The sequence below is a fragment of the Mus pahari genome, chromosome 13 (assembly GCF_900095145.1).
Source record: "Mus pahari chromosome 13, PAHARI_EIJ_v1.1, whole genome shotgun sequence".
NCBI classification, from domain to species: domain Eukaryota; kingdom Metazoa; phylum Chordata; class Mammalia; order Rodentia; family Muridae; genus Mus; species Mus pahari.
Window position 1 is genome coordinate 2,681,025 of NC_034602.1, and position 13,904 is coordinate 2,694,928.

Sequence of the window (13,904 nt, forward strand, 5' to 3'; positions counted from 1 at the left end):
TTTGTGTAGAGAAAGGCCACTGATTTGTTTGAGTTAATTTTATATCCAGCTACTGCACTGAAGTTGTTTATCAGGTTTGGGAATTCTCTGGAGGAAATTTTAGGGTCACTTACATATAATATCATTTCATCTGCAAATAGTGATATTTTGACTTTTTCCTTTCCAATTTGTATCACCTTGAACTCCATTTGTTTTCAAATTGCTCTGGCTAGGACTTAAAGTAGTATATTGAATAGGTAGGGAGTAATTGGGCAGCCTGGTCGAGTCCTTGATTTTAGTGGGAATGCTTCAAGTTTTTTTCCCTTTAGTTTGATGTTGGCTACTGGTTTGCTGTATATAGCTTTTATTATGTTTAGGTATGGGCCTTTTTTTAGGATAAAAGGTTCTGTAGATATCTCTTACATCTGTTTGTTACATAACTTCTGTTAATGTCCATGTGTCCGTTTAGTTTCTGTTTCCAGGATCTGTCCAGTCCTGAGAATGGGGTGTTGAAGGCTCCCACTATTATTGTGTGAGGTGCAATGTGTGCTTTGAGCTTTACTAAAGTTTCTTTAATGAATGTGGCTGCCCTTGTATTTGGAGCATAGATAATCAGAATTGAGAGTTCATCTTGGTAGATTTTTACCTTTNATGNGTATGAAGTGCACCTCCTTGTCTTTTTTGATAACTTTGGGTGGGAAGTCAATTTTATTCAATATTAGAATGGCTACTCCAGCTTGTTTCTTTGGACCATTTGCTTGGAAAATTGTTTTCCAGCCTTTCACTCTGAGGTAGTGTTTGTCTTTTTCCCTGAGGTGGGTTTCCTGTAAGCAGCAAAATGTTGGGTCCTGTTTGTGTAGCCAGTCGATTAGTCTATGTCTTTTTATTGGGGAATTGATTCCATTGATGTTAAGAGAAATTAAAGAAAAGTAATTGTTGCTTACTGTTATTTTTGTTGTTAAATTTGGGATTCTGTTCTTGTGTTTATCTTCTTTTAGGTTTGTAGAAGGATTATTATCTTGCTTTTTCTAGGATGTAGTTTCTGTCCTTGTGTTTGTGTTTACCCTTTGCTATCCCTTTTATTATTAATCTCTATTATTAATCTCTACTCTATTAATAATACTCTATTATGCTTGTCAACAGGAGTCTGTCATGACTGTCCTCTGAGAGGCTCCACCCCGCAGCTGACTCAGATAACTACAGATACCCACAGCCAGAGAGTGGATGGGAATTCTTATGGAAAAGTTGGGGGAAATATAAAAACTCCACAGGACGAACAGCACAGTCATCTAACATGGACCCTTCAAGCTCTCAAAGACTGAATCACAAACCAAAGAACATACACCTAGTCCTCCCTGTTCATATGTAGCAGATAGGCATCTTGGCCTTCATGTGGGTTCAAAACTACTGAAACAGGGGTTATCCCAAAATCTGTCGTCTGTATGTGGGATATGCTATACTACCTGGGCTGCCTTGTGTGACCTCTGTGAGAGAGGAAGTGCTTAGCCTTGCAAAGCTGAAGTGTAGGAAGGAGAATGAGGCAAAAACAGGCTCATTAGTTGAGCAGGTGGGCAGTGGATAGCTGAGTAAGCAGCCAGGATTAACTTGAGCAGGTGGCTTCCCTTTGACTTCCTCCTTGATGTTTCTCTAAAGCATCTTACATTTTGTAGGTTTGCAAATATTTTGTTCTGTGTTAATTTAAACTGTCTTAAAGATTCCAAGTAAGTGACAATAACTTTTTTTTGTTTTTGTTTTTGTTTTTTTGTTTGTTTTTGTTTTTGTTTTGTTTTGTTTTGTTTTTTTTTGTTGAATCAGGGTTTCTCTGTATAGCCCTGGCTGTCCTGGAACTCACTCTGTAGACCAGGCTGGCCTCAAACTCAGAAATCCATTTGTCTCTGCCTCCCAAATGCTGGGATTAAAGGCTTGTACCACCACTGCCCAGCTGACAATAACTTTAGAAAAAAAGTCTACCAATGAACTCGTGCAGCTTTTTATAGAAGCATCAATTTTTTCTCCTGTTTTGATTTTATTTCTGAGAATTAACAGCAAACACAACATTTTAAGCAAAGTTATTATTATTATTATTATTATTATTATTATTATTATTATTATTTTGACATGAGGTAAATCTGCCAGCAGCTACATGAACTGAGTTCCCAAAAGGAAGGCTGTGGCTGTATGAGAGAGAAACAAGAGAAGAACAAGACCAAGACAAGATACTGATCAAGGCCCCAAGTTTACTTTTTGAGTCTGAACTTAAAAGGGGAAAGCCCATCCCCCACCACTTCAGGCTCTTGTCACTCTGTCTCCAGGCTCTTTGTTTTGTCAGCATCAAGTAAGAAAGATATGTTCAGCCTCTCACAAGTTAGTTGCATCTTGGAGAACAGATGTGGCAGAACAATTGACCTTAACTAGGTCAGAAGACTCCACTCTAGGTGAGCTATCTGACTGTGGTGGAGCAGGTCTGAGCCAGCCTGCTCAAGGCTGGGAGAAGGTACAATTCCTTCCTTTTTATTTATTAAATTTAGCTGGACTGGGAAATAAGATTTACTTATGTTTCACAGTCCTGCCTGGGCATTAAGGTGGCTGGTGACTGTGCCTGTCTTCGGACTGAATCTAATTGGACTCTTTCTGACCTGTCATGGAGATTATGTGAAGCTTGTTTGTAATTTTTTGTACAAACATGACTCTCTGGTGTTATTATGAACAAAACATGGCCTCTTGGCACAAGTTTTAGGTTGAAAAAAGCCAAAGTTCAGTGGTCTGTCTTTGGCTGCCGGCCTGCATTGTACACCTTTTTACCATTTGGACCAAAGCCACAATATATACTCAATGCATCTCTTCATGTCAATGAAGTTCCGTCTGCACTTTGTTGAAGGCAAGCCTGTATGGAGGTAACTGACCTGCTTGAAATATAAAGCTGAAAGTTGAAAGTAACAGGATTAAGGTTGTTGGTGGGGAAGTCCCAGGCACTTTATTCATTTGCAAATTAGCAACAATCAAGCCTGAGCTCTGGCCTCCCAATGTTGGGGAAGTGGCTTTAAGAATCAACAGAATAACTGTTACTTATCAGGAAGCAGTGGAGACTATGCTCCAAGTTAACTCTGCTGGCTAATAAAGATTTTTAGCCATCATCAAGATTGAAATCATACTTACTAGAAGACTCTGTGTCTGTGTCCACTTGACACACCAATCTTTTAGGCAGCCATCATGCTCTGTCTTCTTTTTTTGTGAAAAAGCACAAGCAGAACCTCTTTCCCATATTAAAACGTGGTCTGGATTATTTTATATATTCATTAGGGGGGTCCCACCATTTAACCATAGCATATGAACTGGAAGTAACTGGATCAATTTGAAAAAAATTAAAACAAATAAGACAAAAGCAAGATTTGCTTTTGGTGACATTGGGGGGTATAAGTCCCCCCTTTTAAAAGATTATTTAAAAGCCAATGTTTTAGATTGCAATGAGCATGATTAACAATTTTTTGTCTCATTGGGTTATAAGGAATTTTAGTTTTATTTTCATATCAAATTCTTTAAAAATGAAATAAAATTGTTTTCAGTATAGGTTGGCCCATTATCTGTCTTAATGACTTTAGGCAATCTCATAGCATTAAAGGCTTGTAAACAATGATCAATTACATCTTCAGAGGCTTCTCTCATATGTAGAGAAGCAAAAGGAATCTTGAACAAGTGTCAATACAAACATACATATTTCAATTTTGTAAATTCTGCATAATGAGTTACATCTATGTGTCAAATATGATTGGGCATAAGGCCTCGTGGATTAACTCCTAAATGTGGAACTGGAGATAGTATAAATCAGGGCATTGTTTTACAATCATTCTTGACTGTTCTTTAGTGAATTTATGTCAGAGCCTTAAGGTATGACGAGAAAGATGAAATTTATCATGATCACATTTAGCCAATGCAACAGGATCTGAAACTAAGGCTTTTCTTGTTAGAGCTCAATCAATGTAATCATTGTCTGTGGATAAGGGTCTAAGAAGACTATAATGAGCTTGTATATGACCAATATAAAATGGATTTTTTTCGAGCAAGAATGATGTTTTGTAATTGTGAAAACAGAGATCCTGCTGGCATATTAAAATTAAATGTACCACAAGTTTTGGGCAAAGGAATTGACTGTGTAACATATAAACTATCAGTAAAAATATTAAAAGCATCATTCACAGACTGAGAAACATTTAGTACTGATGTCAGTTCTGCTAACTAAGCTGAGAACCCAGGAATCTCTACGGCTACCTGTTGATTATTTATAAGATATTTAGCTCATCTTTTAGAGGAGTCGTCAATAAAAATTCAAAGAGCATTATGTAGAGGCTGTAAGGTGTCATATTACCTTATGTTCATTTAAAAATTTTATCAATCTATCTTGAGGATAATGATTATCTATAGATCCTTTAAATCATGTTTGAGTAAGCAACCAATCTATATTGCTCTCTCTGGATCTCAGTACCAGCCATCTAGTCTTCAAGCAGTCTTCTTCTTTGTCGTTGTTGGGTTTTTTGTTTGTTTGTTTGTTTGTTTTTGTTTTTTGAGCCGGGGTTTCTCTGTGTAGTACTGGCTGTCCTAGAACTCACTCTGTAGACCATGCTGGCCTCGAACTCAGAAATCTGCCTGCCTCTGCCTCCCAAGTGCTGGGATTAAAGGCATGCACCACCACTGTCCGGCTAGTCATCCTGTCTCTTAACCTATTCAAATGTCCTTAGTTCAATTTACTTGAAATTTACAGTGTAGCATATGTTTGTACATCCAGCTGAGAATTTAAATGCCTTCATGAATTTGAATTGATCAAATGACTTACAATAATGAGATAAAACACCAATAAGTTACCCAGATTATTTAAGATATCATACTTTCACATTAAGAGATCCCCGAAGTAGTATCACCAGTTAAATCTATAAATGAACTTTGTATCATTTCTTTCAATCACTGGGGAATATTGTTGCCTTTTACTTCAAGGAATGTCAGAATTTAGAAAGTTAGAAACCATATTCTCATTAGCTGCTTATAAAATATTTCTGGGCATGCATACTGGCTGGTGCATCCAAATCTAACCCCTGAAAAGCTGGAACAGGTGGATTGCTATGAATCTGAGTCAAGTCTGAATTACAAAGTGAGATTGTGTATTTATTTATTTATTTATTTATTTATTTTAGGAAAAAAGATAAAGTAAAAGGCTATGCAGACATATATTGAGTTGGTGGCCATGAAAAATCCATTAGAGAATACTATGAAATTGATTTTAGAAAAAAAATGAAAGGTATATATACACTCTATCCTCTAGACACAAAATGTACCAGAAGAATAAAATGCACTGAATCTAAGCTGTCAAGTGACAGAGTAACTCAATCATCTTAGATTCCTCACTATTTAAGTTTATTTGAAATATGTAAAGGCAGGGGTTGCCAAGGCAAGAATGCTAAACTCCTGCAAAAGCATCCATAAGTTAGATATTAAGGGGAGGATTTCGAAGCATACACATGATGACAAAAGTACTCAGAAATCTGTTGCAGCAGAGCTTCACAGTCACTGGGTTTTCCTAGAGCAGGGACCAGACCACTTTTGACTAAGATAATGCTTGTTTTCATCTGACCATTGCAGAGTTGAAATTGACCTTTGTAGAGCTGGATCAATTCCATGGCATCTGGACCAGATGTTCCATCCAAACTGCCTGTATGGCTGTAATTCTGGACAGAATCCACAGTAGATACAAGGCTCAGTCACTGTGCCCAGAGGCCTTGATGATTACAGGTGCCCTGCTTCTACAAAGACATGACAGCAACTTAATCAACAGAAGTCATGATGCAATGTCTCCAAGGAGTAATTACATCAATTAGTTATGCAGCATCTTGGCAAATCCACAACCTGAGTTATGCTCATACCAACATAAAATGATATTACAGATTCAAATTGCTAGGTTAATTATTTTTTATTTGCTTTATCAAGAATGCTTTCATCTTTACATAACTTTTTGTGTATGTTTTATTTATTTTATTTTTATTAGTTGGGTATTTTATTTATTTACATTTCAAATGTTGTCCCCCTTCCCAGTCTCCTCTCATTATGGCCCCCATCCCATACACCCTCCCCATTGCCTCTAAGAGAGTATGCCCCCACCTACTCCCAATTCCTGCCTCACTGGTCTAGCATTCCCCTACATTGGAGCATCAATCATCCACAGGACCAAGGCCCTCTCCTACCACTGATGCCAGATTAGGCAGTCCTCTGGCTTATCTGTCCAGAGCCATGAATCCCTCCATGTATGCTCTTTGGATAGTGAGTTCCAAATTTTAATCCAACTCAGTAACTCACTACACAGTCTCATATGAATCTCACAAGCTATTAAACTCACTGTGATAGTTTTCAGCAGTAAAGAATTTCAAATTAAAATGTGGTAAATTTGCATAGGGAAAGGCACAAGCCCATGTGAAGAATGAATCTGCATATGTCCTCTCAATATAGGGCAACTTCAAGTTTATCTGGAAAAGTGATACACACTGATGCTTTGCAGTACTTGGTTAGAGTGTTTAAAAAAAAATGGAAAATTCAAAAGGCCTTGAAGCCCAGAAAGCATTTGTGTCAGGAGATAGGAAGTTACCTGGAAGATTGACTTGGCGTACATGGAAGTACACTTACTGAAAAAAAAAATGTGTGGAGGTAGAGCTACACAGTAGGATAGCTTTCTGCAATTATGCTCTACCTTATTGGCAAAGCTTGTTTATAACCTTTTAACAGATTCACTTAAACTATATGGTCAGTGTGGTCATGTGGTTGGCCTGTCTCTGAATCCTCAGTGTTGGATATCAGCAGCTTTTTCTGGGAGCTTGGGCCTGAACTGAGACTCTCCTGCCTTAAAAGCAGCTACATTGCCCAGGGAACTATCTGTCTAACACAATCACTGTTTTTATTGGTAAACAATTGCAAAAGTTTGATAGACTCTTTGATGACTGTCATCAGTCTTCAGAGCATCTGGATGTCAGTGGTTGATAAAACACAAATATTCACAATAGTATCAAATTAGCATACAGCATTCATTATGCAAAATGTATCAAAGTTAATCATCATAGCAATTATAAAGAAGTACAGCTCCTCTGCTCTGATATTCCCTCAAGACAACTAAGGGAAACTCAAGACCTATATTTGACAAAATTATTTTTACTGCCCAGTACCTGCAAGTTTAATGAGCTGTATATAAATATTAATAGAAAAGAAAGATAAGTACATTTATTGATGAGTATAGTTTTTGTTATCCCGTTTTTGTTGTTGTTGTTGTTGTTATTCCAGATGAATTTGAGAATTGTTCTTTCTAACTCTATGACAAACTGAATTGGAATTTTGATGGGGGATTGCACTGGATCTGTAGATTACTTTGGGCAAGTTGGTCATTTTAACTATATTAATGCTGCCATTCCATGAGCATAGAGATCTTTCTGTCTTCTGAGTTCTTCTATGATTTCTTTCTTCAGAGACTTGAGGTTCTTGTCATACGGATCTTTCACTTGTTTGGTTAGAGTCACACCAAGATACTTTATATTGTTTGTGACTATTGTGAAGGGTGTCATTTTCCCAATTTCTTTCTCAGCCTCTTTATTCTTTGAATATGGGAATAAGCATCCCAGACCTCAAGCTGTACTCTAGAGAAATAGTGACAAAAACTGCATGGTAGTGGTTCAGTGGCAAGTGGGTAGATCAATGGAATAGAATTGAAGACCCAGAAATGAACCCATACACCTATGGTCACTTGATCTTTGACAAAGGAGATAAAATCGTCCAGTGGAAAATAGGCAGTATATTCAACAAGTGGGGTTGACTTCAGTGTTCATAGGCTTGTAGAAAAATACAAATTGACCCATTCTTATCTCCTTGTAAAAGGCTCAAGTACAAGTGGATCAAGAACCTCCACATAAAACTAGATACACTGAAACTAATAGAAAAGAAAGTGGGGAAGAGCCTTGAGCACACAGGCACAGGGGGATAATTCCTCAACAGAACACCAAAAGCTTATGCTCTAAGATCAAAAATTGACAAATGGGAGTTCATAAAATTACAAAGCTTCTGTAAGGCAAAGGACACTGTCAATAAGACAAAACAGCAACCAACAGATTTGGAAAAGATCTTTACCAATACTATATCCAGTAGAGTGCTAATATCCAATATATAAAAAGAACTCAAGAAGTTAAACTCCAGATAACCAAATAGCCCTATTAAAAATGGAGTACAGAGCTAACCAAAGAATTTTCAACTGAGGAATATTGAAAGGCTGAGAAGCATCTAGAGAAATGTTTAACATCCTTAGTCATCAGGGAAATGCAAATCAAAACAACCTCATACCAGTCAGAATGGCTAAGCTCAAAACCTCAGGTGACAGCAGATGCTGGTGAGGATGTGGAGAAAGGAACACTTCACTGCTGGTGGTATTGCAAGCTGGTACAATCACTCTGGAAATAACTTTGGTGGCTCTTCAGAAAATGAACATAATACTACCCGAGGATGCAAGTAAACCAATCCTGGGCATATACCCAGAAGATGCTCCAACATATACTGACACATGCTCCACTCTGTTCATAGCAGCCTTATTTATAGTAGCCAGAAGCTGGAAAGAACCCAGATGTCTCTCAACAGAGGAATAGATACAGATGTGGTACATTTACACAATGGAATACTACTCAGCTATTAAAAAACAATGACTTCACGAAATTCTTAGGCAAATAGATGGAGCTAGAGAATATCATCCTGAGTGAGGTAACCCATTCACAAAAGAAAACACATGGAATACACTCACTGATAAGTGGGTATTAGCACAGAAGTTCAAAATACCCAAGACACAATTCACAGACCAAATGAAGTTCGAGAAAAAGGAAGACCAAAGTATGGCTACTCTGGTCCTTCTTAGAACGGGGAACAAAATATCCATAGGAGGAAATAAAAAGACAAAGTGTAGAGCAGAGACTGAAATAGAGACCATCCAGAGACTGCCCCACCTAGGGAGCCATCCCTCACACAGTCACCAATCCTAGATACTATTGTGGATAACAACAAGTGCTTGCTGTAAGGAGCCTGATATAGCTGTCTGCTGAGAGGCTCTGCCAGTACCTGACAAACACAGAGGTGGATGCTTTCAGCTTACCATTGGACTGAGCACAACGTCCCCTATGGAGGAGATAGAGAAAGGACTAATGGAGATGATGAAGCTTGCAGCCCCAAAGGAGGAACAAAAATACAAACTAACCAGTACCTCCAGAGCTCCCAGGGACTAAACCACCAATCAGGAGTAGACAGGGATGATTTTTCCAGCTGCATATGTAGCAGAGGAAGGCCTTTATGGTCATCAATTGGAGGAGAGACCCTTGGTCCTGAGAAGGGTTGATGCCCCAGTGTAGGGGAATGCCAGGACAGGGAAGTGGGAGTGGGTAGGTTGGTGAGCAGGGGTAGGGGGATGGAATAGGGGAATTTTATGTGGGGGGTCCCAGAAAGGCAATAACATTTGAAATGTAAATAAAAAATATATAATAAAAATTATATTAGATTCTGCAAACCTTCCCCTCCAGAGGAGAGTCAGCCTCCAGGGAGGAATCTGACACTGGGACTCAGGGAAGAGCACCATCTATTATCCTGGGTCTCTCAGAGACTAGTCCATGGATGAGAATGTGTGGGCTGCAGAAGCAAAAGAGCTTCTTGGACAGGGTCCCTTAGGTCCTTCATCTTCAGCCAGGAGGTGGGGCTGAGCTCCAAATCTGTTCACCTTCTCTGAAAGAGGAGAGCTTGCCTACAGAGACTGCACTGACCAATGGGATTCAAGAGAGAGTTGGACTGCTAGGAGTGCTGACAGAGGCTGTGATGGTTTGTATATTCTTGGACCAGAGAGTGAGACCATTTGAAGTTGTGGCCTTGTTGGAATAGGTATGACCTGATTGGAATAGGTGTTTCAGTGTGGGTGTAGGCATAAGATCGTCACCCTATTTGCCTGGAAGTCAGTGTTCCACTAGATGAAGATGTAGAATTCTCAGCTCAGCCTGTACCACGACTGCCTGGATACTGCCATGCTCCCACCTTGATGATAATGGACTGAACCTCTGAACCTGTAATCCAGCCCCAATTAAATGTTGTATAATAAGACTTGCCTTGGTCATGGTTACTGTTCACAGCAGTAAAACCCTAACTAAGACAGAAGTTGGTACCAGTAGTTGGGTATTGCTGTGATAGACCTGATCATGCTTTTATTTGAAAGAATGTGGATTTGGGGACTTTGGATTTGGAAAGTAGTGGAGTGCTTTAAATGGGACTTAATGGGTCATCCTAGTATGAATATGGAAGACTTTGTTGCTGGGAGTGATTTGAACTGTGCTGACCTGGCCCAAGAGATTTCAAAGGAGAAGAATTTCAGAATCTGTCATAAAGACTGTTTTTGTGGTATTTGGTGAAGAATGTGGCTACTTTTTGCCCTTGTGTGAAAAGTCTGCCTGAGGCTAAGGAGAAGAGACTCCGATTAATTGCATTGTCAAAGGAAGTTTTTAAAAAGCCCAGCAGAAACTTTGTTCTCTGGTTAAGTCTTATGAAGAGAAGTTTGAACCAGCATAGCAAGCTTAGAAAGGAAAAAGTATAAAATATATAGTTCGAGTATTAAAGGGCTACCAGGAAGTGAAATGGAGCAAAATCCTGTGTTCTAGGAGATAACAGATTAAGGGAGTGGGACCTTGGGGCAAGATCCTACCTAGCTAAATTTAGTTGCAGGCATGGTGATACACAACTTTAATCTCAGGAGGCAAGCATGCTGATCTCTGCGTTCACGGTCAATCTACAGAGCAAGATTCAGAACAGCCAATCTTAGATAGTAAAGGAGTTGGGGAACAAATAGCTATTGATAATTTAATAGAACAAGGGGGGCAGTGTTTCAGCTCCTGCAAGTGGCACAACTCTGCAGTTTCAGCCATGTGGCTCTGGTTTTAGAGTACATAAGAGAAAGAACTACTTGGACAATTGATGTTGGTTAGCTGGAGCTAAGAAATTAGTGGTGATTAAGAAGACACCAGCATCACTGAGGTGAAATCTTCTAGGAAGTGTTTTCTGCAAGCCCATAGAAGCTGTGTTCCAGAGATAGTACCTCCCACTGGAGCTGTACTTGGTAATGAGAAAGAGTCACTAAGGTGGTACTGGTTTTGAAAGCATGAAGGGGTTATGAAGAGCAACTGAGACTTGGCGTGAAGAAAGGCCATGGAAGGCCATCGGTGAAGGTGCAGCCTCAGTTGAAGTTGATGGCCCAGGATTGAAGGGGTCATGCAAAGGATTTGAGGCTTGGCACCATGAAGAGAACCTATGAGAGGATATTGGTGAAGCCTAGTTGGAGTAGAACACTCCAGTGTATGGGAGGTGTCAGTACAACGGGATAATCAACAAGAACAGAAGCCATAGTGGAGTGGATCAATGTGAGCTTAGAGTGCTACAGAGGGCAGAGCTGGAGAAGTGATGCCAGTCCTTAGAAAGAGCCCAAAATATTAAGTTGAATCACAGACACTGAAACAAGAAGTTGTAACATTGAAATTGCCTTGGAGACTCAAAGATGTTAATGATGCCAAAGCCATGGGATGCATGCTGAGGAAAGCTGCTAACAGGGAGTGGAACCAACCCAGGAGAAAGCAGTTTGTTGCACTCAACAAAGATGAAAAAGAAATGGAAATCTGAAGACTGCTTTGACATCAGCCATGTAGATGCAGAGTTTGGAGGTTGCCCAGCTGGTTTCCTGTCTTTCTTTGGGGATTACAATTAAGTGATTGGATGAATCTCAGAAGAGGCCTTGAACTTTGGACTTTTAACATTGTTGAGACTGCTATATACTATGAGGACTTTGAAAGTTGGACTAAATGCATTTTGTATTATACTATGTTTAATTACCCCCTACCCATAGACTCACGTGTTTGAACAAGTCTATGGGGGACAGGGAGTGGAATGTGATAGTTGGTATATTCTTGGACCAAGGAGTGACACCATTTGGAGGTGCGGCCTTGTTGGAATAGGTGTGACCTGGTTGGAGTAGGTGTGTCACTGTGAGTGTAGGCATAAGATCTACACCCTAGTTGCCTGGAAGTTAGTCTTCCACTGGCAGCCTTTGGATGAAGATGTAGAACTCTCAGCTCTGCCTGAACCATGCCTGCCTGGATACTGCCATGCTCCCACCTTGATGATTATAAACTGAACTTCTGAACCTATAAGCCAGCCCCAACTGAATGTTTTTATAAGACTTGCCTTGGTCATGGTTACTGTTCACAGAAGTAAAACCCTAACTAAGACAGAGGCTAACAGAATCACAGGAGGAACAAGCTCCAGCCAGAGACAACTAGAACATATAACACCAGACATTACCAGGTGGTGAAAGGTAACCATAAGAATCTTATTAACATAAACCAAGACAACTCAGAACCAGAACCCAGCACTCTCACCTAAGAGGAAAACACATAGCTCTGAGTGCCACCAAAAAGAAACTAAAGAGAACATGCCTAAAAGCTCTAGAACAAAGGGAAGTGAATTCACCCAAGAGGAATAAGCAGCAGGGAATAACCAAAATTAGGGCTGAAATCAACCAAGTGGAAACAAAAAGAACTATACAAAGAATCAACCAAACCAGGAGCTGGTCCTTTGAGAAAATTAACAAGACAGATAAACCCTTAGCCAGACTAGGTAGAAGGCACACAGACAGTATCCTAATTAACAAAATCAGAAATAAAGGGGGAGACTTAACAACAGAACCTGAGGAAATCCAAAACATCATCAGATCCTACTAGAAAAGGTTTTACGCAACAAAACTGGAAAACATGGATGGAATGGACAATTTTCTACACAGGTACCATGTACCAAAGTTAAATCAGGATCAGATTAATGATCTAAACAGTCCTATATCCCCTGAAGAAATAGAAGCAGTCATTAAAAGTCTCCCAATCAAAAAAAAAAAAAAAATCCCAGGACCAGATATATTTAGTGCAGAGTTCTATCAGACCTTCAAAGAAGACCTAATACCAAGTCCCCTCAAACTAGTCCACAAAATAGAAACAGAAGGTATTCTACCCAGTTCATTATATGAAGCCACAATTATTCTGATACTTAAACCTCATAAAGACCCAATAAAGAAAGAGAATTTCAGACCAATTTCCCTTATGAATATTTATGCAAAAATACTCAACACAATACTTGAAAACTGAATCCAAGAACACATCAAAGTGATCATCCATCATGATCAAGTAGGCTTCCTCCCAGGGATGAAGGGATGGTTTAATATACAGAAATCCATCAACATAATCCACTATATCAACAAACTCAAAGACAAAAACTACATGATCATTTCATTAGATGCTGAGAAAGCATTTGACAAAATCCAACACCCCTTCATGACAAAAGTCTTGGAAAGATCAGGAATTCAAGGCCCATACCAAAATATAATGAAAGCAATATACATCAAACTAGTAGCCAACATCAAATTAAATAGAAAGAAACTCAAAGCATTCCCTCTTAACAGGGACTAGACAAGGCTGCCCACTTTCACCCTACCTATTCAATATAGTACGTGAAGTCCTAGCCAGAGCAATTAGACAACAAAAGGAGATAAAGGGGATACAAATTGGAAAGGAAGAAGTCAAAATATCATTATTTGCAGATGATATGATAGAATATATATGTGACCTACAAATTCTACTAGAGAACTCCTAAACCTGATAATCAGCTTCAATGCAGTAGCTGGATATAAAATTAACTCAAACAAATGAGTGACCTTTCTCTACACAAAGGATAAACAGGCTGAGAAAAAAATAAGGGAGACAACCTTTACAATAGTCACAAACAATATAAAATACCTTGGTGTGACTCTACCTGAAGAAGTGAAAGATCTGTATGATAAGAACTTCAAGTCTTTT